Source organism: Bufo bufo, chromosome 1 (genome assembly GCF_905171765.1).
Source record: "Bufo bufo chromosome 1, aBufBuf1.1, whole genome shotgun sequence".
NCBI classification, from domain to species: domain Eukaryota; kingdom Metazoa; phylum Chordata; class Amphibia; order Anura; family Bufonidae; genus Bufo; species Bufo bufo.
Genome location: NC_053389.1, coordinates 300,797,513 through 300,823,324, shown reverse-complemented (window position 1 = coordinate 300,823,324; position 25,812 = coordinate 300,797,513).

Here is a 25,812-nt window from a genome sequence, read left to right as displayed (position 1 = left end):
ATGACTGCAAGTGAAACTGACACTAATATAGTAGCTGGGAGTGGCAGACAGGACTCACCTGAGAAGGATGCCTACAAACTCCCAGTCAGGACAAAAAGGTTCACAAGGCAAAACCCGGATGACATACCCTGAACCATGGAGCAAACTCACAAGCTATCGCGAGTAGCAAGTCGCTGCGACCTTCTCCTCCCAGACCTGTCTGGATCAGTCACAGTCGTGACACCTGCCTACCAGAGCGAATCCCCACAGTATATATATATATATATATATATATATTGTGAGGCAGTGACAGGCCTCACGGCTGCTAGGGGAGAGATATGGCAGGAGTTCTTATTTCTTCGCTGTTAATCAGCAGGTCAGAGGCCGCACCAGGTGGAACAATCAGTCTGGGATAAGAGCCCAGTCCAGACTGTTAGGAGGAGGAAGAGTCTGTGTGCAGCAGAGGCCTGGGAAGGCTCTGTACAAGTGGGCTCAGCCGAGCTGGCTGAGGGGCCACAGGGCTAGGTGTTAGCCTGAACTTTGGGGGACTCCGCGAGGTCTTGGAATCGACGGTCGCTAGGCCAGAGTCAGGAGGACTTCTGGGCCACAATCCCCCAAAAGGTACTGGACTTTGTTACAGCCTGGAAGTGCTGGATTGTTAGGCTGGGAAAAGCCGCATGTTCTTCCCGTGTGTGAACGGAGCTTTCAGTGAGGTAGGGAGTCCTCATGTTTAGTTAGAGCCCAGACGGGCAGGTGTTTTATTTGTATTGTTTGTTTTGGTTTTGCTGAGATGCCAAATAAAAGCAATGTTTGGCCCCTAACCCTGTGGTCGATGAAGATCATTGTGAGAATGACCCCCGAATAAGAGGCGATCCCTCACAATATATATATATACAGTGTGTGTGTGTATGTATATATATATATATATATATATATATATATATACATATACAGTGTGTGTGTATATATTTATATATTTTTTTTCTATTAAAAACTGGTATTTACGGCACATAATTCTTATTGTCCTCATTTTTCAAGCAGCAAAAGAACATCCTATATCCTCATTATGCATAACCGCCTTACTGCAAACCATGCATTATTCCAGTTGTTAAATATACAAATATGTTGTTGTCAACAGGGTCCTCTAGAGCCTTAGGCTGCAAAATGGTTAAGAGTAAATCCAAACAAGGACCCAATGTGCACACGTTCATTACATTTTTTTATACCAAGGCCGATGTAATATGCTTAACCAAGCAAAACACTCAAAGTATTATGGGTTGTTTCTGTGCACACAAATTAATTAGAAATTAGCTTTAATAATGCCCATGGCATGAAAAGACCTTATTAATATGGTCCTATGACATCGGACATCTTTTAAACACCAAACCATTTCTCTCCCGTTTATTAAAATAAGACACAGAGCTATTTTTCCTTGTCTTATGGCCCCAGAGCAAATAGTACAGAACAATAGATGCAATAGGCTTTTGTGATAATTAGAAAAATACAGAACTCAACAAAGTTTAATGAAATGACATATGAATTTAATAGTTTGCTGATATTTTAGATTAAATGGTAAAAATAGCGCAGAATAACGACTACACGGCGACATGTTGGGCGACAAGAAAGTCCATTTATATTTCATGTAATGCTTGTCTATGGTATTGTAATGTGACACCTGAAATGCTGCGAATGTGACGCCACAGTAACAAAAATTCCAGACATATCGGAACTTTCCCCGACATTGCACGGAGAAAGTTGTGCACAACTTTTAATCCATTCACTTTAATGTAAGTCGCAAATGATATGAGACTTGCCTGCAGTTTGTCTGTGTTTTGTAAAATAGTCGTAAGATAGCAAGTTGTAGGCAAGTTACACATATTTTTGGGTGTAGCCAAACGCTAAAGAGGATATGCCATGAATGATGTAAAAAATGATAATCAGACATCATACAGTACATGACAATCTCTTTCTATCAGAGCTAAAACCAGTCCTGTACCTCACAAGGATCCACAGATCTCCCTATTAACTGCCCCAATTGCTCTGCTAGATTCTCTTAAAGGGGTTATCCCATGACTAATGTTAAAAAATAAATATCAGACATCATATAGTACATGATAATCTCTTTCTAACAAAGCTAGAACCAGTCCTGTTCCTCACATGGATCCAGAGATCTCCCAATTTATTTCTCTGCTAGATTTATATCAAGCTGACAGCTCAAGGGGAGTGTCTTTTCTGCTGAAGCTCACAGGGTGTGTGTTTTCTGCTGAAGCTCACAGGGGAGTGTCTTTTCTGCTGAAGCTCACAGGGTGTGTGTTTTCTGTTGCAGCTTTTTCCCTATCACAGTTCAAGAGGCAATTGAAGGCTGAAACTGAGCATGTGCGCCCTTCTCAGTGAGCAGGACAAAGAAAAAAGAAAAAAAGCTAACAGCAGGTGGCGCTATACATTTTAATAAATAACTTAGCCTGGCAGCTGCCACAGCTTCTAAAAGTAGAGGAAGTGGATCACCATTCACCTTTTGATGCTAATAAATCTTCACTTTATTGCCATAAACAGAATACAGGCTAAACAACAAGCATTTTGGCTAAACAGCCTTTTTCAAACAAGCATATCACATTATTATACAGTGGGGAAAATAAGTATTTGATACACTGACGATTTTACAAGTTTTTCCACCTACAAAGAATGGAAAGGTCTGTAATTTTTATCGTAAGTACACTTCAACTGTGAGAAACAGAATTAAAAAAAATCCAGAAAATCACATTGTATGATTTTTTAATAATTAATTAACATTTTATTGCATGAAATAAGTATTTGATCACCTACCAACCAGCAAGAATTCTGGCTCTTACAGACCTATTAGCCCTCCTACTATGCACTCATTACCTGTATAAATTGCACCTGTTTGAACTCGTTACCTGTATAAAAGGACACCTGTCCACACACTCAATAAATCACACTCCAACCGCTCCACCATGGCCAAGACTAAAGAGCTGTCTAAGGACACCAGGGCCAAAATTGTAGATCTGCACAAGGCTGGTATGGGCTACAGGACAATAGGCAAGCAGCTTGGTGAGAAGGTAACAACTGTTGGCGCAATTATTAGAAAATGGAAGAAACACAAGATGATTGTCAATCTTCCTTGGTCTGGGTCTCCATGCAAGATCTCGGCTCATGGGGTAAGGATCTTTCTGAGAAAGGTCAGGAATCAGCCCAGCACTACGGGGAGGACCTGGTCAATGACCTGAAGAGAGCTGGGACAATCTTAAAGATTACCATTAGTAACACACTACGTCGTCATGGATTAAAAACCTGTATGGTACACAAGGTTCCCTGCTCACACCAGCACATGTCCAGGCCCGTTTGAAGTTTGCGAATGACCATCTGGATGACCAGAGGAGGCATCGGAGAAGGTCATGTTGTCAGATGAGACCAAAATATTACTTTTTTGTATGAACTCTATTTGCTGTGTGTGGAGGAAGAAGATGGATGAATACAACCCCAAGAACACCATTTGCCCTCACCAACCAATCTTTTATATTCTGTGAAGCAAATTAATGTAGGAGGTTGGAATTCCTCAATGTCGGGGTATGAGTGATGAAGTATGTGCCAATATTTCCTTATGGCTGAATAGATTCTGTAGGCCCAGGGATGATATTTATCTGATAGTATCATCCAAGGAACTCCTCGCACAGGTAAGCAAATCTTGTAGGTATCCCGCTCCTTAAAATTTTGCTCCTTCTAATTGAGTCTCCTATTTTTTGTACCAGGGTTTGAGACTATACGTTTGACCCTCTGGAATTGAGACTTGGGTAATGTTTTTTTTGTGTTTTGTGGGTGATTGCTAGAGTAATGTAGAAGGCTAATTTTATCAGTCTCCTTTATGTACAAGTCAGTGTGCAGACATCCTCTCTCAGCCTTTATGAACCAAGTATCCAGGAAGCTTACTTTCCTAAAATTCCTCTAGGGTCCGAATGTCACCTCTCCATACACAGAATATATTGTCAATGAATCAATGGTATAGAATGCAATGTTTCTAAAACAAACAATTGGTATATACAAATTCTTTCTCATACCATGCCATATAACATTTTAAGAATGGCAGTGCAACTTTCGAACCCATTGCAGTCCCACACCACTGCTGGTAAAAGGTATCCCTAAAAAGTAGAGATGGGATGGGGGATTCGTCGAATCCACGAATCCCTCGAATCTTGCTGGATTCGTGGGATTCGTGGACTCGAATCCCGACGTAATTTGCCTGAAACGAATCTGACGAATCCGGTGGGAGGGACTGGGAGGCGGAGCTGGGGGCCGGTGCGTTCACTGTGCTCCGGCCCCTCCGCTCCAGTAGTTATAAAATGTGTAATTGTGATTAATAATCATGCTGCCCCCTCTGTCTGTAGTATTACATGATTCAATAAATCTTACTTACAGGGCAGACGAGCGGCAGCGTCACTGACTGACGTCACCTGCCTGAGCCGCCTGCTTCATTCATAAAGCAGGCGGCGCAAGCAGGTGACGTCAGTCAGTGACGCTGCCGCTCGTCTGCCCGGCCGGCCTGTTACGATAGCAGTAACCCTGTAAGTAAGATTTATTGAATCATGTAATACTACAGACAGAGGGGGCAGCATGATTATTAATCACAATTACACATTTTATAACTACTGGAGCGGCAATGGGGGGGGGGGTCTGTGGATGACACTGTTAAGGGGTGGGGGGTGGGTCTGTGGATGGCACTGTTATAGGGTGGGGGAGTCTGTGGATGGCACTGTTATGGGGTGGGGGGGTCTGTGGATGGCACTGTTATAGGGTGGGGGGGTCTGTGGATGGCACTGTTATGGGGTGGGGGGTCTGTGGATGGCACTGTTATAGGGTGGGGGGGGTCTGTGGATGGCACTGTTATAGGATGGGGGGGTCTGTGGATGGCACTGTTATAGGGTGGGGGGGGGGTCTGTGGATGGCACTGTTTAGGATGGGGGGGTCTGTGGATGGCACTGTTATAGGATGGGGGGTCTGTGGATGGCACTGTTATGGGGTGGGGGGTCTGTGGATGGCACTGTTATGGGGTGGGGGGGTCTGTGGATGGCACTGTTATAGGATGGGGGGGTCTGTGGATGGCACTGTTATGGGGTGGGGGGGTCTGTGGATGGCACTGTTATAGGATGGGGGGGTCTGTGGATGGCACTGTTATGGGGTGGGGGGGTCTGTGGATGGCACTGTTATAGGATGGGGGAGGTCTGTGGATGGCACTGTTATGGGGTGGGGGGGTCTGTGGATGGCACTGTTATGGGTGGGGGGTCTGTGGATGGCACTGTTATAGGATGGGGGGTCTGTGGATGGCACTGTTATAGGATGGGGGGGTCTGTGGATGGCACTGTTATGGGGTGGGGGGGTCTGTGGATTGCACAGTTATAGGATGGGGGGGGTCTGTGGATGGCACTGTTATGGGGTGGGGGGGTCTGTGGATGGCACTGTTATGGGAGGGGGGATCTGTGAATGCCAGGGGGAGAGGTGAGAGGCACTATGATACTACTGGCACATTGGGGGGAGGCACTATGATACGGGCACATTATGGGGGGAGATGGCACTATGATACGGGCACATTATGGGGGGAGATGGCACTATGATTCGGGCACATTATGGGGGGAGATGGCACTATGATACGGGCACATTATAGGGGGAGGTGGCACTATGATACGGGCCTATTATGGGGGGAGGTGGCACTATGATACTGGCACATTGGGGGGGAGATGGCACTATGATACCGGCACATGGGGGGGGGGGAGAGGCACTCCGCACTTGATACTGGCACATGATTAGGGGGGCATCTATGGGGACACTTACTGGCACATTATTGGGTGGCACTGTGGGGCCACTTCTTATTGGCACATTATTGGGGGGCACTATGGGGGCATCTACTGAGGCCACAAAGAAGGGGTATTTTATATGGGGGGCTCTGTGTGGTACTACTATTATCAGGGGTATTATCTGTTTCTGCAGTATAGTATTGGGGAGCACACCGGAACAGTATTGGGGGTGTTAGGATGATTTGTCCAGAAGATGGGAGGATGATGGAAAAGTAGTAAACTAAGATTTTTTTTTTTTGTCAAGCTGCAGAGACGAAAAATGGCTGAAAACTGGTGGTCTGGTCTGAAGGTCTGAAAGGAGAAGATGAGGAAAGAGAACATCTACAAGAGACGTCACTGGATGTAAGAGGTATATGGCTGTATTACCCTGTATGTTCTGTAGTGATAGGAGCAGGGGTCATCGCGGTCATATAGGGTGCGACCGTGACTGGGAGGTTGAGGTTCAGACAAACTGACGCGGACTGACTTTGTTTCTTACACCGTGCGTTCACACAATTATGTACAGGATTCGTAGGATTCGAGATTCGAAAGATTCAATATATTCGAGAGCCTTTTCGGATTCGGATTCGAAAAAAATTGGATTCGTCCCACCTCTACTAAAAAGGAAATAGTTTTCACAAAGTACCATAGTTAACAATTCAATAATGAGAGCGATTTCCTCTGCAGAGTATGTACTTCTCTCAAACATCCACCTTGTAGCTCTTATACCCTTCTCATGTGTGAAAGATGTGTAGAGGCTACACACATCAAGTGTGGCCAAAACACACTCATCATGCACCACCAGATCTTTAATAGATGCTAGAAAATGTCCAGTGGCCAACAGGAACAACTCCAGTTTGCTGTGTCAAGGACAGTTAGAATTTTTTCCAGGTTAGCATGTTACATTAATTTATTCTAGACGGACATGTAGTCAAATTGGAATCCTATGTGATTGTTTTTGTTGTTTTTGTTTATGTATATTTTATGTTACTATTTATGTTTACAACATGACATGAAGCATGTGATCTATGCCGGAGACTAGTCACATATTGTTATAGAACCAATCGGGGGGTATAAGCCCCATAGGTGAGTGTCGTTACACTAGGACTCCATCTTGAGTGTGCCTCTTTTTTGCTATATATACATACTGTACTATGCTGTATAATGTGACATGCTTGTTTGAAAAAGGTTGTTTAGTCAAAACACATCACACGTCAGACACACCTGTATTCTGTTTATGGCAATAAAGTGAAGATTTATTAGCATCAAAAAGTGAGTGTTAATCCATTTATTCTACTTGGATGTATGGGCCTGCAACCCAGGATACGAGCACCACCTTATTCCAGAGAGCCAACTAAATATTTCTACAAATTGTATGCTATTCTTGTACGAGCACCTGGTGTCTGAACCAATGTCTACTACAGCAACTACATTTCAGGATATAATATCCCAAATGTTAACCCCAGCTGATTCTCTTTAAATACCCAAAAATGAGATCAAGAGTAGAGACTGGAAACATGAGTCTAAACACTTAGTCTCTGTACAACTGCACTCAGCTATTTTGGCTGAAGATCACTGGCTCCAGAGATTACCTCGTGGACTTACCTCTGCTGACAGATTTTTTATGATTGCAGTTTACTCATTTTTTCAATTGGCCTTTATTAAAGGTATTGAGCCGTTCTGTCACAAAGGGATAACTCTTTTTCCAGCTGTGTGACTGGTATTTTCACTTAGTGCTGGTTATCTAATAACCCTTAGTTGTCATTCACTAAGAGGTCATAAACACCTATTTAAGCCACATTCTTATCAGTAAGATAAAAAAATTACCTATAATGAGTGTTTAGGAGGTCAGAAACTAGAGATAAGGAGTCAGTCAGCTCCTGGTCTAATGGAAAATACATAATCTAAAGGGTGCTACTAGAGCATCTCAGGTCTGTACAGAAAAAAGGATGCCATATTTTTAATAAAGAGTCAAGACCAATTTAAAAAATTGTTTTTAGCTCAATGAGTACAATGCAATAATAAAAATAAATTTCCCCAAAGGTGTACATACAGTAGCCTTTAAAGAAGGAGATTGAGATCAAGAAATAAGGGAAATTTTTAAGGGATACTGAAGACAATTTGTCTAAATGGGTCTACAGGTGGCAAGATTCAACAGGGACAGCAAAGCCAATGTCCTGGACTGGGTCTCAGCATACATGTTCCCTATCCTCAAGCTCTGGAGAAGAATATACCTCATCCCAACAAAAAACTTTATTTCAGAAACGCAGGAATCATAATGCCAGAAATCCAACAGCCGAGCAAGCCGCCATCATAAGAGGAGCAGATGCACTGATGGTAACCCGGTCACAGGTAAAGACAACTTGTTGATTATTAATATCACTTCATCAAATCCTTCATAGTTGACTGGAAAAGGCCTTATCATTCAGTCCTACAGCGAGCTTTGATACCTTTGAAATGGATGTTGACCTACAGAAGTTTATCCACAATTTGAGACTTAAAGGGGTTATCCCACTTTGCGTTTTCATACTTACCTGCTGCCACCGCGCGTTCACTTCCTGGATTCTGGCTGGGGGCGGGCTTCAACTTGATTGAAGTCTTCTCCCGGCCGGGCCGCGCGCTGGACTGAACGCGCACGCTGCCGCGCATGCGCAATGTGACTTATTTCTGGCCAGTATAGTACAGAGCCGGCGTGCGCGTTCGCAGCTCTGTACTATTCTGGCCGGGAAGAAGTCACCGTCGCGCATGCGCGGCAGCGTGCGCGTTCAGGACAGCGAGTGGCCCGGCCGGGAGAAAAGAAGAAGTCTTCTGGGCAAGCGCGACCATCGGGATGTTGCGGAAGAGCGGTGGTCGTAACCAGGGGAGACCGAGTCACAACAATAAGGTAAGTGGGGATGAATTTTCTCCTAATCGGTGGGAATTTTTTAATAAAGTATATTTACAAAAATGATCACTGTCAAATCATTAACAGATTTAACAGTGATCATTATGATGGGATAACCCCTTTAAAGCTCACTTTGCTCACTCAGAACTGAGGGAAACCCAACCACAAACCTTTATATTCAATGAACGGGGGTACCGTAACTCGTACTCCCCTATCATTAGACAAGTTTGGATTGTGGACTAAGAGTTCATTTTCAAACACAAAGACTTATCACCCTGTGATAACTTATGTCAAATTGGTAGAACAGGTTGTAGAACGGACACTGCTGTTCCTTAGAAGGGGTGAAGTGGTTATGCAAAATAACCTTTCACATGAAGATAGACTTGCATTTAAAACTTTATTGGAGGATGTTACTGTAATTTTCAAACCAGCTGATAAGTGTGGGGCCCTTGGGATGATGGACAAATCCTACTACATTGGAGAAATTGAATCTCAACTGGCTGAACAGAATACTTATGCTGTATTAAAGGGTTTCTATCACTTTGTATCACATAATTAGCTGTCAGACACTAGCGATCTGCTAGTGTCTGCTCTGGCCAACCATCCTACTATAATCGCTTGTGGGGCAGCGGTTTTGCTAAAAAACGAACTTTAATAAATATGCTAATGAGCCTCTAGGTGCTATGTGGGCGTCATTAGCACCTCGAGGCTCCGTCTACCTTCATAAACAGTCGCCGCCCAGTGCGTCCCTCCAGCCCGCCTATGTCCTGCTGAATGCGATCCTCCGTGTGACGCAGCGGACGAATTCTCGCGCATGCGCCGTGGGCGACTGTATTCGGCCCATTTGAGATGTCTGAGCTAGCGGATGAATTCTCGCGCATGCGTGGTGCGCGGCTGTATTCGGCGCATTTGAGACGTCTGAGCTGGGAGCAGACATTCAATGCGCATGCGCCGAATACAGCCGCGCACGGCGCATGCGCGAGAATTCGTCCGCTGCGTCACACGGAGGATCGCATTCAACAGGACATGGGCGGGCTGGAGGGACGCGCTGGGCGGCGACTGTTTATGAAGGTAGACGGAGCCTCTAGGTGCTAATGACGCCCACATAGCACCTAGAGGCTCATTAGCATATTTATTAAAGTTCGTTTTTTAGCAAAACCGCTGCCCCACAAGTGATTATAGTAGGATGGTTGGCCAGAGCAGACACTAGCAGATCGCTAGTGTCTGACAGCTAATTATGTGATACAAAGTGATAGAAACCCTTTAAAGGGGATCCAGTATTTTGCAACAGTGGTGATCTACAGAAAATTGTGAATAAGGGCAGAGAGAAGGGCATTATTGATGATAAATTGGAGGAGTTTCTAGTCAATGAACACCCTGTTACTCCAGTTTATACACTGCCCAAAATGCACTGTCCAGGGTGTCCCATAGTGGCCACGGTGGGATCAATCCTCTGCCCACAGACATTTTCTAGAAAAAATTCTAACCCCCCTGACACAGCAAACTGAGAAATTTCTGGTGGACATTGCAGGTCATCACTGCGGCCTGCTATTGGCTGCACCCCCTCCAAGGTGGCCATGGAGCAATTCAGGAGGTAAGCGACGTCGGGGACCAGGTAAGTTTGCACAATGTCCCAGATCCAGGCATTGTAACAAGTAGTGATGAGCGGCAGGGGCAATATTCGAATTCGCGATATTTCACTAATATTTGGTAGAATATTCTGCATATATTCGAGAATTCAAGAATTCAAGATAATTTTTTGATCGCAAAAAAATCGGCAATGTAATATTCGTGTAATGCACTCGAAATACAGGCGTGGGTCACTATAGCTACATTTTTCAATCTGCTAGAAGTTTCCTGAGACTGGAGAAAATGGTTGGCACGGGAGAACATCACAATAGCTTTATATTCAGATAGAGTGCTCCAATATATTTGCGATTTCAAAATTGGCACCAATGATGCAAATATTTTGGCGCAATACATGCAACTTCACATTTTAACAGGTCTGAATACTTATTAGTGATTGGTGCACTAAGTATTGTCGTAAACTTGTGACATCACAACACTATGTATGTATGTATGTATGTATGTAGCATACATACATACATACAGCGGCGAATCAATGGATGTCGTGTATCTGGACTTCTCCAAAGCATTTGACACTGTACCACATAAAAGGTTAGTATATAAAATGAGAATGCTTGGACTGGGAGAAAACGTCTGTATGTGGGTAAGTAACTGGCTCAATGATAGAAAACAGAGGGTGGTTATTAACGGTACATACTCAGATTGGGTCACTGTCACTAGTGGAGTACCTCAGGGGTCAGTATTGGGCCCTATTCTCTTCAATATATTCATTAATGAGCTTGTAGAAGGCTTGCATAGTAAAATATCAATTTTAAAGTAATTAACACTGAAGAGGACGGTATACTACTACAGAGCGATCTGGATAGATTGCAGGCTTGGGCAGAGAAGTGGCAGATGAGGTTTAACACTGACAAATGTAAAGTTATGCACATGGGAAGGAATAATGCAAGTAACCAGTACATACTAAATGGTAAAACACTTGGTAACACTGACATGGAAAAGGATCTAGGAATTTTAATAAACAGCAAACTAAGCTGCAAAAAACAGTGTCAGGCAGCTGCTGCCAAGGCCAATAAGATAATGGGTTGCATCAAAAGGGGCATAGATGCCCGTGATGAGAACATATTCCTACTACTTTACAAATCATTAGTCAGACCACACATGGAGTACTGTGTACAGTTCTGGGCTCCTGTAAACAAGGCAGACATAGCAGAGCTGGAGAGGGTCCAGAGGAGGGCAACTAAAGTAATAACTGGAATGGGGCAACTACAGTACCCTGAAAGATTATCAAAATTAGGGTTATTCACGTTAGAAAAAAGACGACTGAGGGGAGATCTAATTACTATGTATAAATATATCAGGGGTCAGTACAGAGATCTATCCCATCATCTATTTATCCCCAGGACTGTGACGAGGGGACATCCTCTGCGTCTGGAGGAAAGAAGGTTTGTACACAAACATAGAAGAGGATTCTTTACGGTAAGAGCAGTGAGACTATGGAACTCTCTGCCTGAGGAGGTGGTGATGGTGAGTACAATAAAGGAATTCAAGAGGGGCCTGAATGTATTTCTGGAGCGTAATAATATTACAGGCTATAGTTACTAGAGAGGGGTCGTTGATCCAGGGAGTTATTCTGATTGCCTGATTGAGTCGGGAAGGAATTTTTTATTGCCCTAAAGTGAGGAAAATTGGCTTCTACCTCACAGGGTTGTTTTGCCTTCCTCTGGATCAACTTGCTGGATAACAGGCCGAACTGGATGGACAAATGTCTTTTTTCGGCCTTATGTACTATGTTACTATGTTACTATGTATGTAGCATGTATGTATGTATGTATCAGCTACACTATATCACGATATAACCTACACTGACTATCTCCCACTAACTATCTGTATTATATATATGAGCTAACTAACTATCTAATGTAATGACACAGGAAAGCACAGAGCACAGCAATGTCACTTCTCTCTCTCAGATCTGCAAAACACAGCATACAAGGGCTGCTGGGGAGGTTCTTATATAGTAAGGGGTGGGCAACTTTCCTATTGGTTGCTAGGGATGTTGCTAAGCGCAGACAAAGAGATTGCAGCCTTCTCATTGGCCCACAAGCAAGAAGGGAGGTTACTGTTGAAATTTTTTTTTGAATATTCAAAATTAGTAATATATATCACTATATTCAAAATATTCGCAAATTCTCGAAGTGCTGATATTCGCGATTAATATTCGCTATTCGAATATTCGAGCCCAACACTAGCAGCAAGAGTTATTCAGTCTTGCATAACCCCTTTAAGGTGAGCACATTCTACCAGCTCAGTGAGACTGCAGTTGGTGCAGTTGGTGCAATACAAATAGATTTTATAGAATAGCTCACTGGCTATACAAATTTATTATTATTATTTTTTTATTGGTGCATACTTTTCTATTAGGTTTATTCTGAATAATTTAAAATCACATTTAAAATACCATCCTTACATTCTTATTGATCTTTTACAATCCCTCCAAAATTAACCCCCAATCCCTCCCAGTCCGTGTGATGCATCCCAAAGGAGAGAAAAAATAATAATATTTTAGGAAAAAGAAAATCTATCAACTCCAAACACCCCATATTCTGGACCATTTTTGCTCAGCATTTCTTTGGTGGTATAAAACTTTCTCATATCTCATCACCTTCTTCACCAAAGATAACATTCATTAAACTTTGAAATATTTTGTGAGATCCAAACTCGAATAACCAGCAGTCTGGCCAAAAACTATTTATGACAGTTAACACTCGCAAGATCGCTCAATATCCAACATTGAGATGTGAATGGGATTGTTACCTTCATTTTATGGGAAATGAAATTATAAATCGAACCTCAATAAGTTTTTTACTCTGGACACAACCAAATCATATGCAAAAAGTCCGTCAGCTGTGAATCACAAAGTGGAGAGTTAGGGCTGTTTCACACGAGCGAGTCCATTGCGGGAATCACGCTCCGTGTGTGAGTGTGATCCTCTGCTCTGGACTTGCAGGAGCGCACGGTATTATCATGATTTATAATGCTATGTGCCTCTGCTTGACCTTATTTCTACAGAATCATACTGACAGCTTTATGTCACTATGATTCTGTGAAAAAAAAGGCCATGCAGAGACACATAGCATTATAAATCATGATAATACCGTGCGCTCCGGCGTGATATAAATTCTGTGAAAATATTAAACTGAACCAATATATGGTTAAAATTATGTGAAACTTTTCTCAGTGAACCAAATATATTACCCCAATCTTCCTACTTAACAGTTGGACAATCGGTTCCCCAGGCCCTTTGACCCGGGGAAACCGCCTTATTAAATAGTGCTTTAAGTAATATTTTATATAATTGAGAAATCTTAACCTTGTGACCAGTAGTCACTATTACAGTGCTTAACAGTGAATGTGTCTATTTACAGAAGTGAAGATTCTTTTAGACTAGAAAGAGCTGAATATATCTGATAATATCTAAACCATGTACAATTACCTCTTTGTGTTAAGGAGGAAAAGGAAAGAACCTCCCCATTCCTTACCACTTGTGAGATATAAATAATTTTACTTGTTTGCCAAAACTTATACCCAGCTAATTTATCCAAACCCTTTAAAAATAAATTATGCCAAATAGGGGTACAAACAAGAGAACCCTTTATCCCCAGCCATCTCCTAATAGTGGTCCAGGATCTAGAAAATAACTTCCCCGTCACTCTATATTCTTGTTCAACGTTTTCAAACGCCCGGATTCCAGCAGGGTAAATATATTCACAAATGGCAATCAATCTACCAACGTCCTACAAAGGGCACTAAAATAGCCATTGAAGTAGGGAAGGTTAAGACCTCCCTGCTCCAATGGCTTATAGCAATAATCCAATTTTAACCTCACTCGCTTTCTTCCCCAGATTAAGTCATTAATCAACCTTTCAATAAGCTTGAAAAACCTATCCTCAATCCAAACTGGAGAGTTCCATAAAATATAAAGAAATTGGGGTAAGATCACCATTTTAACTAACGATATTATGTCAGCTCTGGATAAGGGTAAACAAAGCCAGATATAATTTTTTGATTTAGTTTTGGCTATCAAGGGCATCAAGTTAAGCTAAGTAAAGTCCTCAATCCTAGGGGAAATAGGTATTCAAATAAGTCGACAATCTTTAGCATTATCAGGGACCCCTCACATTGGTGCCCAAAATTATCTAAAAGCATAAGAGTGGTCTTTGCCCAGTCGATATCTAAGCCAGAGACTTCCCCAAAGGCGTTAACTACAGAGAAAATTATTGGGAGAGTTGTATTTGTTCGATTAACAAAAAATAATAGACCATCCGCATACAAAGAGATCTTGTCTTCCACACCCATTACTCCAAATCCTTCAATCCTTGTATCTTGCCTGATTCTAAGTGCAAGAGGTTCAATATATAAATCGAACAATAAGGGCGAAAGTGGACAACCCTGTCGAGTACCTCTGGTCAACTTAATACTAGATGTCAAACTACCATTTATATTTTTTTTTAACAATTCTTTATTTTTGTAGGCAGAGTAATTGGCCTTCACATTGTACAATAAGGAATTATGCATGTACAATAAATATCCAAAATTACATTGTCATTAATCTTATGAAAGTGTTGTACCCTTGGAGATTTTTCTTGTATACGAGTTCCAATGCAAATGCATTCTCTCAAATAATATATCTATATGTATAAAACATTTTTAAAGTAATAAAAAGAAAGGAAAATAATGTTGAGTTATAACATAAAACAAACACACACCCTGTCTCAGCGAATAACTAAGCGGATATTTCAATGGAATAGCTGTTCTATTAGTAGACCCTATTCAGAGGATCAATGTGAAATCTCACTGCAATGGGCAGACTAATTAGCAACAAGAGGTAGGCATACACCACTACTCAGTACCACTAAAGGCCAAATCTTGACCATACTATCAGAAGTAGGTTAAGTGTGAGTTATTATGGGTTAGTGGTTTGTATTCTCTTTGCGTGAAAATTTAGCCAAGGATTCCAGATCTTAAGGAATGCCCCCCTATTTCCTGTACTCCACCCCACCTGTTCTTCCATTAGGCATATATTATGAACTTCCTCCCACCATTCTTCCATCCCTGGAGGCTCCCTGTCCCTCCATCTCCTTGGTATTAGAATTTTTGCAGCTGCTATCAGGTGTGTGGGTAGACTTTTAGACGAGGGCACTAAATCCAACTGGGGCTTCCACAACAACACTAACTCTGGAGTTAGTATAATGCTCTTGTTACATATCGTGTTTATTTGTCTCCCAATTTCTCTCCAGAAATGGTTCAAGGAGGAACAAGACCACCATATGTGGGAAATCGTACCTTTATCAACCAGACATCTCCAGCACCTGTCGTCGGGGGGTAAATTTATTTTGTACAAGAAGTCTGGAGTCCTATACCACCTTGTGAGAATTTTAAAAGAGTTCTCTTGCAAACGAATGCTTCTTGAGAAGCCATGCGAGTTAGCCAGGATAGTTTTGACTTCTAAGTCTGGTATGAGTATTCCAAGCTCATTTTCCCATGCCTTTAAATACAAGGTCTTCTCACAAGGTGGTGTAAGGAGCAGTTGGGAGTACAAATAGGACAAGAATTTCGGTGGGGGTTTATTGGAGGACAACGATAAGTTCTCTAACCATGTTGGGTCCAAAGCTTCACTAGTATACTTCTTTTTGTATTCTCCACATGTAATTGTCAGGTCTCTTATTGCCAAAGAGTTTCCCAGGGTTCTCGGGAGTTTCTCTAATATACCTCCAATAAAGAAGTCCAGGTCAACAGCCTTCCGCAAGTTCGAGATTCTCATCTCCGTGAGCTTGTACCAGCACTGCTGACTTACATTTCCCCTACCCCTCATGAAATAAGGCAGTACCGAGAGCGGGGCAAGTGGGGAAAGCTTATTATGATGCATCAGGAGACCTACTGTTTTCTGACAATAAGACAGCATAGTATTAGTCATATCCGAAAGGAACAAAGGCTTCTTCCTATCTTTGTATGCCACCCACATATATCTTGTGGCGTTAGTGCCCATGAGGCTACGCTCCATGTCTACATGTAATTTGTTATTGGACATGTCTGCCAGTTCAGTCCATCTTTCTAAGTGTAAAGCGTGGTGGTAAGTTCTTATATCGGGGAAAGAAAGACCTCCCGCCCCTCTCTTCTTAATGAGGAGAGTATAGGATAGACGTGGTTTCCCACTGGCCCACAAAAATTTGGTAAAAAGCTTCCTGAAATCAGCAAAGAGTTTATCTGGGATTTTTATAGGTAAACACCTCAAAATGTAAAGGATCTGTGGGAGGGCATACGTTGTCAGTACATTTTTTCTACCAAGCCAAGATAAGAAGGGGATTTTTATGGAATTAAGGTAGGACTTGATTTTGGCAAACAGGGGAGGATAGTTTAGGCTATAGAATTGCTGGGGATCTGAAGGAACTTGAATTCCCAGGAACTTTATGGCCCGGTTTGGCCATTGGAATGGCGAGAGTGAAACTAGGGTATCTACTTTTTTCTTTTCTATGGAGATATTAAGTATTTCGGATTTCTCAAAGTTAATCTTGAAATTCGAGACTTCTCCATAATCTTTCAGTAATTTCATAAATTCTGGCAAGGCTTCTGCCGGATTGGTGACCAGCAATAAGAGGTCGTCGGCGAAAGCCGCTACTGTGTGCGTGTATCTTCCTATCCGTAGCCCTTTTATTTTGTCAGAGGTTCTAATTTTATTTAGAAAGATCTCTAGAGCTAGCACAAAAAGTGTGGGGGATAAGGGGCAGCCTTGACGCGTCCCATTGGAGATTCCGAAGGGGGCAGAGAGGTATCCGTTAGCCAAAACCCTCGCTGAAGGATTTCCATAGAGGGTGAAAATTGCAGCAACGAACGCGGGAGGAAAGCCAAAATGCAAAAGTGCACTCTTCATAAAAGACCAGCTTACCCTATCAAAGGCCTTCTCCGCGTCCGTCCCTACAAGTATTAAAGGAATCCTCTCTTTTCTGGCATAATGGATGGCATGGAAAATCCTACTAACATTATGTCTACCCTCTCTGCCTCCCACGAATCCCACCTGCTCTTCCTTGAGGAGCTGGGGAAGATATTTGGCTATCCTAAGGCTAAGTATTTTGGCCCATAGTTTCACGTCGGTATTTAAAAGCGAAATGGGCCTATAACTTCCACATCTGTTTGGATCTTTCCCTTCCTTGTGCAAAACTACTATATGAGCCATCAGGGACTGTGCGGGCAGGGAAGATCCCTCTAATAGCGAATTACAAAATATTGTGAGTTGGGGAAGCAGTGTCTTCTGAAGTTTTTTATAATACAAAATAGGAAGACCGTCTGGTCCCGGGCTTTTCCCAGAGGGAATACTTAAAAGACACTCTCTCACCTCTTCCTCCGTAACGGGGGCTAACAACTTATCTGCCTCTTCTACTCTAAGTTTGGGTACGTCTACTGAGTGAATAAAGGAGGCGTCCTTCTCTTGTTTATCCTTAGGATCTATTTTTTGCAAGTTATACAAGGAAGAATAGAAAGATGCGAATTCATTTGCTATAGCTGGAGTTGAGGACAGGGATTCACCTTTACCGTTTTGGATGCGAGCAATATGCGTCTTTTCTCTCTGGCCTTTTATTAATTTTGTTAGTAGTTTCGAACCTCTGTTACCATGGACATAGGTCTGAAACTTCGCCATTTTAAGCATTTTTGCTGTTCTAATATTTAGAAGGTCTTTGAGTTGCATGCGCAGTTTAGTTATATCTTCATGGGTTACCCTGGAGGGCTGTTTCTTATTAAGGTTTTCTAATACCGCTATCTGGGATATTACTAAATCGACCTCCTTCATTCTTTGTTTGCGGACCCACGAACCCAGGGCGATTAGTTCCCCTCTTACAAAGGCCTTGTGTGCCTCCCATATAATAGGTTTGGCCATTTGTGGGTTTTCATTTATTTCAAAAAACATTTTTATTTTTCCTTCTATCTGGGACCTATGCCTGGCATCTTCCAGAAGGGTCTCATTAAGCCTCCAGGTCCAAGATCTAGGGGGAGCTCCCTGAAAATGGATTCCCACCGACACGGGTGCATGATCTGTCACCGTGATTGGACCAATGCTCACAGACTCCACTCTCTCCAGGAGATGGTTTGACACAAATATATAATCCAATCTCCTATAAGTACCGTGCATAGCTGAGAAAAAGGTATAATCTTTCCCCTGAGGGTGAAATACTCTCCATGCATCAGAAACTTGATGTGCATCTAAAGCTCTCTTCAGCTTTCTCACTTGTGGAGCAGGATGTCTTGGGAGAAGAGAGGTGGAGTCCAGAGGATGGTCCAGAGCAATGTTAAGATCACCTCCCAATATTAAAGCTCCTTCTTTGAATGTGTGTAGGGCTTGTAGAGTATCTCCTAACCATCTGACCTGGTTGATATTGGGGGCATATACATTGGCAAGTGTAACCCTATTACCAAAGAGTGACCCTTTCACAAATACAAACCGTCCTAAAGGGTCTACTAGCTGTGCCTGAACTTGGAAGGGGAGACCTTGCCTAATTCCTATTGAGACGCCCTTGGAAGCTGACGTATGAGTACTATGCACCCATGTGGAGAACATTTTCGTGTAGAGTGCAGGTACCCTATTGTGCCTGAAGTGGGTTTCCTGTAAGAGCAATAAATCTACCTTCTCTTTCTTCAACATCTGGAAAACCCTACTTCTTTTTTGCGGCCCATTTAGCCCATTCACATTGAGCGATATTACTTTTAAGGGCTCCATAGTCCTATCATATTTAGCACAATTGATCTCAGCAGCTTTCCCTCTGTTTCTATTCCATGATGTGTACATCGCCGGGTGTAAACATTAACAAGGTAACCAACATAAGGAACATGACATATGTCTATAAAAAGAAGGAGTATAGCTCCGCACATTCCCCTAAACCAAGAGTGAAAATGCGCGGGCTGACCTCCCATCCATAAGGATGAAAAACTTATCTTCCAAGAAGAAGACAGTTTTAGTTGTAGTGGGCGGGGGAAGCCGACTAACGGACTAACATCAAAGATCGGGCAACTAAATTGACATGAGCAAGGATGCACTCTTAGATCATACAAAGTATATTCCAGGAAAAAACCATCATTAAGGAGACACAGTTTAAATGTACTGTGAACCATGCCAGCACCTCCACAATCCCTATAGCCAGGGCAGACTTCCCAGGATCGACTTTACTCTATCTGCACCCGGAATTATGTCTGGCATGGGCCACAGCACAGTATGTGACCACCCAATAAGAATTGTTCGTACATTCCATCAGTAAGAATCCTTAAAGTGTATACAACTCCTGCTAGTCACAATTCATCATACTATTTAATCATCAACAATGAGGAGTCGGCCTATGTGACCGTGGAGAGAAGAAATTCCTGTCCCCTCCACAGACACATAAGCACCTATCTAGTAGAATGAAGAAAAATGAGTTTAAACCAGGAGTAAGTACAAGTGTACTCACTAGTATAATCACATGTGAGAGGGGGGGGGGAAGAAGGCATCATGTGAATATTATGGATAATTATACAATTAGATAACAGACATCTTATAAGACTCTCACCCCCTCTCCTAAAAACATTCAAGTCCTGGACTATTACATCTAGGGAGAGTTAGCGTCTCAGGTCTCTCCTTCCGATTCTCTCCTTGAGGCCCCATTCCCGCTTCTCTTTCTCTGCCTCTGGGGTTTTGCTTGACGTCCTGGCACCCACGACGTAGGAAGCGGCAAAGGCGGAATGTCGGTAATCTCTTGTGCTAGGTTCCAGTCCTGGATATCTTGATCACCAATGCCCAGGTATTCATATATACGCCTTAGGTCACTATGGGACCTGAGAACTAATTTCTTGTCAGGCGCATTTATAAGAAGCCCGAATGGGAACAGCCAACGATAAAGGAGCTTCTTTTCCCTTAGTACGTCTAGCAGAGGTTTCAGCGCTCTTCTCTTGCGCAGCGTAACAGGAGAAAGATCTTGAAAAATGGCTACCGACGCCCCCTCAAACCTCAAAGCAGCTTTGCCGCGGGCAGCTTTCAGTATACCCTCCTTAGCCTGGTAACTTGCCAGCTTACAGATTATATCTCTGGGCGGATCTGTAGGTCCTGGCGGCGGCCTCAACGCTCGATGGGCTCTCTCCAGGGTGAAGTCCAGGGTTATTGCTGGTCCCACGAGGTGAGTGAAGAAAGTTTCTAATGCGGATGCAATGGCGTCCGGCATGATGCTTTCCGGGAAGCCCTTAAGACGCAGGTTGTTCCTGCGACCCCGGTTGTCTTGGTCTTCCAGCTGTGTGTACAGCGTGTTAATGTGTGCTTGAGTGTAGTCCAGAGAGTGTGTCACCGCTGAACCAAATTCAATAATGGCAGTCTGAGCTGTTTCCACCGCTTCCATTCTTTCTCCCATGTGCTGGAGATCCTTTTTATAATCTTTCAGCTCCTGCACTATTGGGTCCAAAGCTTCTGCTAGGAGTTTCCTCATGAAAGGTCTCGAGATCGGGAGGTGCTCTTTCAGTGACGGGACAGTTATTTCACTGCCTTCACCTTCATCAGAACCCGAAGCGTCAGTTTGCATTTCAGGATCTTCTGGCGGCGCCATTTTCCCCGGCTTCTTAGGCTGCAACGCCGATGTCTTTTTGACAAATTTGTCCAGATCTCCTTGCCCCGAAGCGTGCTTGGCATGTGCCGTGGCCTCCTTAGACTTATCCCTCAGCGGCTTGCTTATGTTAGCTGATAAAAACTTCTAATAATGCCCTATTCTTTGTCAGTTCACAGCAGAGCGATCTAACTTGCGGCCATTCCGCTCTGCTGCCAGGCTCCGCCCCCAACTACCATTTATATTGAATCTAGCAGTAGGGGATTTATATAAGAGCCTAAGCATACTAATAAACGTTGTACCAAAACCCATCCTTTCCATTACCTTCCATAGGAATTTCCACTAAACCCTATCGAACGCCTTAGAGGCATCCGAAGACAGGATGGAGCGGGAAACACCTAGGGGAGACTGTATATTTGCAAATAATCAATGGAGATTGTAGTGGGTACCTTTATTTGGGATGAACTCATTCTGGTCTGGGTGGATAATCGAGGAGATTACTGTAGAGAGCCTTGTAGCCAACATCTTTGCTAGAAGCTTTACATCCGTATTTAGAAGCGATATTGGTCTGCATATCGGACTCTATATCTAAAAAGATCTTTCCCCCTTTTCAAAATTACTATTATTAGTGCTTCTGACATTGAATCAGGAAGCATTTCACTTTCCAAAGACTCGGCAACTACCCTCAACAACCATGGAAGAATCAATTCCCCATACTTGCAATAAAGGTCATAAGGGAAGCCATCTAATCCAAGTGAGGAGTTACCTGTATGTGATTTTAATGCCGCTTCTATTTCCCGAAATGTAAAATCAGCTTCAAGAGAATCTCTCTGTATTTCAGTCAAGATCAGAGAGGTAATCGCTTCCAAATAGGCATTAATCTTTTCATCAGGAATATCATCTCTAGTTTGATATACAGCCAGGTCCATAAATATTGGGACATCGATACAATTGTTAAATTTTTGACTCTATACACCACCACAATGGATTTGAAATGAAACTAACAAGATGTGCTTTAACTGCAGACTGTCAGCTTTAATTTGAGGGTACATCCAAATCAGGTGAACGGTGTAGGAATTACAACAGTTTGCATATGTGCCTCCCACTTGTTAAGGAACCAAAAGTAATGGGACAATTGCCTTCTCAGCTGTTCCATGGCCAGGTGTGTGCTTTTCCCTCATTATCCCAATTATAATGAGCAGATAAAAGGTCCAGAGTTCATTTCAAGTGTGCTATTTGCATTTGGAATCTGTTGCTGTCAACTCTCAAGATGAGATTCAAAGAGCTCTCACTATCAGTGAAGCAAGCCATCATTAGGCTGAAAAAAACAAGACAAACCCATCAGAGAGATAGCAAATACAACTGTGGTGGATGACGAAGAATTATTTCCCTGGTGAAGAAAACACCCTTCACAACAGTTGGCCAGATCAAGAACACTCTCCAGGAGGTAGGTGTATGTGTGTCAAAGTCAACAATCAAGAGAAGACTTCACCAGAGTGAATACAGAGGGCTCCTAATAGGTCAGAAATAATGGATCGGGCAAAACAAGGCGGAATCCTGAACCTGAGGCAGTGCCCCTAAATATACAGTCATGTCCATAAATATTGGGACATTGACATAATTCTAACATTTTTGGCTCTATACACCACCACAATGGATTTGAAATGAAACGAACAAGATGTGCTTTAACTGCAGACTGTCAGCTTTAATTTGAGGGTATTTACATCCAAATCAGGTGAACGGTGTAGGAATTGCAACAGTTTGCATGTGTGCCTCCCACTTGTTAAGGGACCAAAAGTAATGGGACAATTGGCTTCTCAGCTGTTCCATGGCCAGGTGTGTGTTATTCTCTCATTATTCCAATTACAATGAGCAGATAAAAGGTCCATAGTTCATTTCAAGTGTGCTATTTGCATTTGGAATCTGTTGCTGTCAACTCTCAAGATGAGATTCAAAGAGCTCTCACTATCAGTGAAGCAAGCCATCATTAGGCTGAAAAAAACAAGACAAACCCATCAGAGAGATAGCAAATACAACTGTGGTGGATGACGAAGAATTATTTCCCTGGTGAAGAAAACACCCTTCACAACAGTTGGCCAGATCAAGAACACTCTCCAGGAGGTAGGTGTATGTGTGTCAAAGTCAACAATCAAGAGAAGACTTCACCAGAGTGAATACAGAGGGCTCCTAATAGGTCAGAAATAATGGATCGGGCAAAACAAGGCGGAATCCTGAACCTGAGGCAGTGCCCCTAAATATACAGTCATGTCCATAAATATTGGGACATTGACATAATTCTAACATTTTTGGCTCTATACACCACCACAATGGATTTGAAATGAAACGAACAAGATGTGCTTTAACTGCAGACTGTCAGCTTTAATTTGAGGGCATTTACATCCAAATCAGGTGAACGGTGTAGGAATTACAACAGTTTGCATGTGTGCCTCCCACTTGTTAAGGGACCAAAAGTAATGGGACAATTGGCTTCTCAGCTGTTCCATGGCCAGGTGTGTGTTATTCTCTCATTATTCCAATTACAATGAGCAGATAAAAGGTCCATAGTTCATTTCAAGTGTGCTATTTGCATTTGGAATCTGTTGCTGTCAACTCTCAAGATGTGATCCAAAGAGCTGTCACTATCAGTGAATCAAGCCATCATTAGGCTGAATAAACAAAACAAACCCATCAGAGAGATAGCAAAAACATTAGGCGTGGCCAAAACAACTGTTTGGAACATTCTTAAAAAGAAGGAACGCATCGGTGAGCTCAGCAACACCAAAAGACCTGGAAGACCACGGAAAACAACTGTAGTTGATGACCGAAGAATTCCTTCCCTGGTGAAGAAAACACCCTTCACAACAGTTGGCCAGATCAATAACACTCTCCAGGAGGTAAGTGTATGTGTGTCAAAGTCAACAATCAAGAGAAGACTTCACCAGAGTGAATACAGAGGGTTCACCACAAGTTGTAAACCATTGGTGAGCCTTTAAAAACAGGAAGGCCAGATTAGAGTTTGCCAAACAACATCTAAAAAAGCCTTCACAGTTCTGGAACAACATCCTATGGACAGATGAGACCAAGATCAACTTGTACCAGAGTGATGGGAAAAGAAGAGTATGAAGAAGGATAGGAACTGCTCATGATCCGAAGCATACAACCACATCAGTGAAGCATGGTGGTGGTAGTGTCATGGCGTGGGCATGTATGGCTGCCAATGGAACTGGTTCTCTTGTATTTATAATGATGTGACTGCTGACAAAAGCAGCAGGATGAATTCTGAAGTGTTTCGGGCAATATTATCTGCTCATATTCAGCCAAATGCTTCAGAACTCATTGGACGGCGCTTCACAGTGCAGATGGACAATGACCCAAAGCATACTGCAAAAGTGACCAAAGAGTTTTTTAAGGGAAAGAAGTCGAATGTTATGCAATGGCCAAGTCAATCACCTGACCTGAATCCGATTGATCATGCATTTCACTTGCTGAAGACAAAACTGAAGGGAAAATGCCCCAAGAACAAGCAGGAACTGAAGACAGTTGCAGTAGAGGCCTGGCAGAGCATCACCCAGGGATGAAACCCAGCATCTGGTGATGTCTATGCGTTCCAGACTTCAGGATGTAATTGACTGCAAAGAATTTGCAACCAAGTATTAAAAAGTGAAAGTTTGGTTTATGATTATTATTCTGTCCCATTACTTTTGGTCACTTAACAAGTGGGAGGCACATAGGCAAACTGTTGTAATTCCTACACCGTTCACCTGATTTGGATGTAAATACCCTCAAATTAAAGCTAACAGTCTGCAGTTAAAGCACATCTTGTTTGTTTCATTTCAAATCTACTGTGGTGGTGTATAGAGCCAAAAATGTTAGAATTGTGTTGATGTCCCAATATTTATGGACCTGACTGTATTTCCGAGAAATATTCTGCAAAAGCTCTATTTATTATCTACTGGTTTCCAGGGATTGTATCATCTGATAAACGAATACTAAGTATTTCCTTTTGTTCCTCCTGATTAGCTATCACTCTAGCGAGAAGTTTCCCTGGACGCCCTGATTCACAAAATTGTTTTTGACCCTTAAAAAAGAGCCTCTGTTGAGCTTTTTCAAGAAGATAATCTGAATATTCCTGACTAGCACTTTGCATAAGATTTCTGTTCTCTTCTGTCCTATTTATAGCAAAATTCTGTCACCCACTAAGAGCAGCTGTTTTCAAGGCCCTTTCTTTTAATCGATAACCCCTTCTCAGGTTGGAGATGTTACTAACAAATACCCCCCTCAAAAAGGCCTTAAAGGTATCCCAAACCATTAGAATTTTGGCTGTTCTATAATAAATATCCCAAAAGTATACCATCTCCTGTATCATACAATTATGATTATCTATTACCGACAACCAGTAGGGATTTAATCTAAAGGAAGGAGGTGCCCCCTCCCTGACATCGGTCATAGAAAGTTCAAGGGATACTGGGAGATGATCCAAGAGTGACCTGGCTTCATATCTCATATATCTAATATATCTCAGATATTTTTCATTTATTAAAGCCAGATCAATCCTGGAAATACAATTCCCAGACCTTGAGTAACAAGAATAGGCTCTCCTCCCTTGTCCCAGTTCACCCCAAACATCTATAAAACCCAACTCCTGGCAGAATCGAGCCAAGGGGGATGCCTGATTAAATACAGGAGCAGGGGCGTCTCTACCCATAGACATCCGGTCCATTTTAGAGTTCATAACACAATTAAAATCCCCACTTATTAAAGTTAAACAGTCTGGGTGTTGCTCCATAAATGTTATTAGCGAGTTTGATACAGAAAAAGAAAAAGGGGGAGGGATATACAGTACAGACCAAAAGTTTGGACACACCTTCTCATTCAAAGAGTTTTCTTTCTTTTCATGACTATGAAA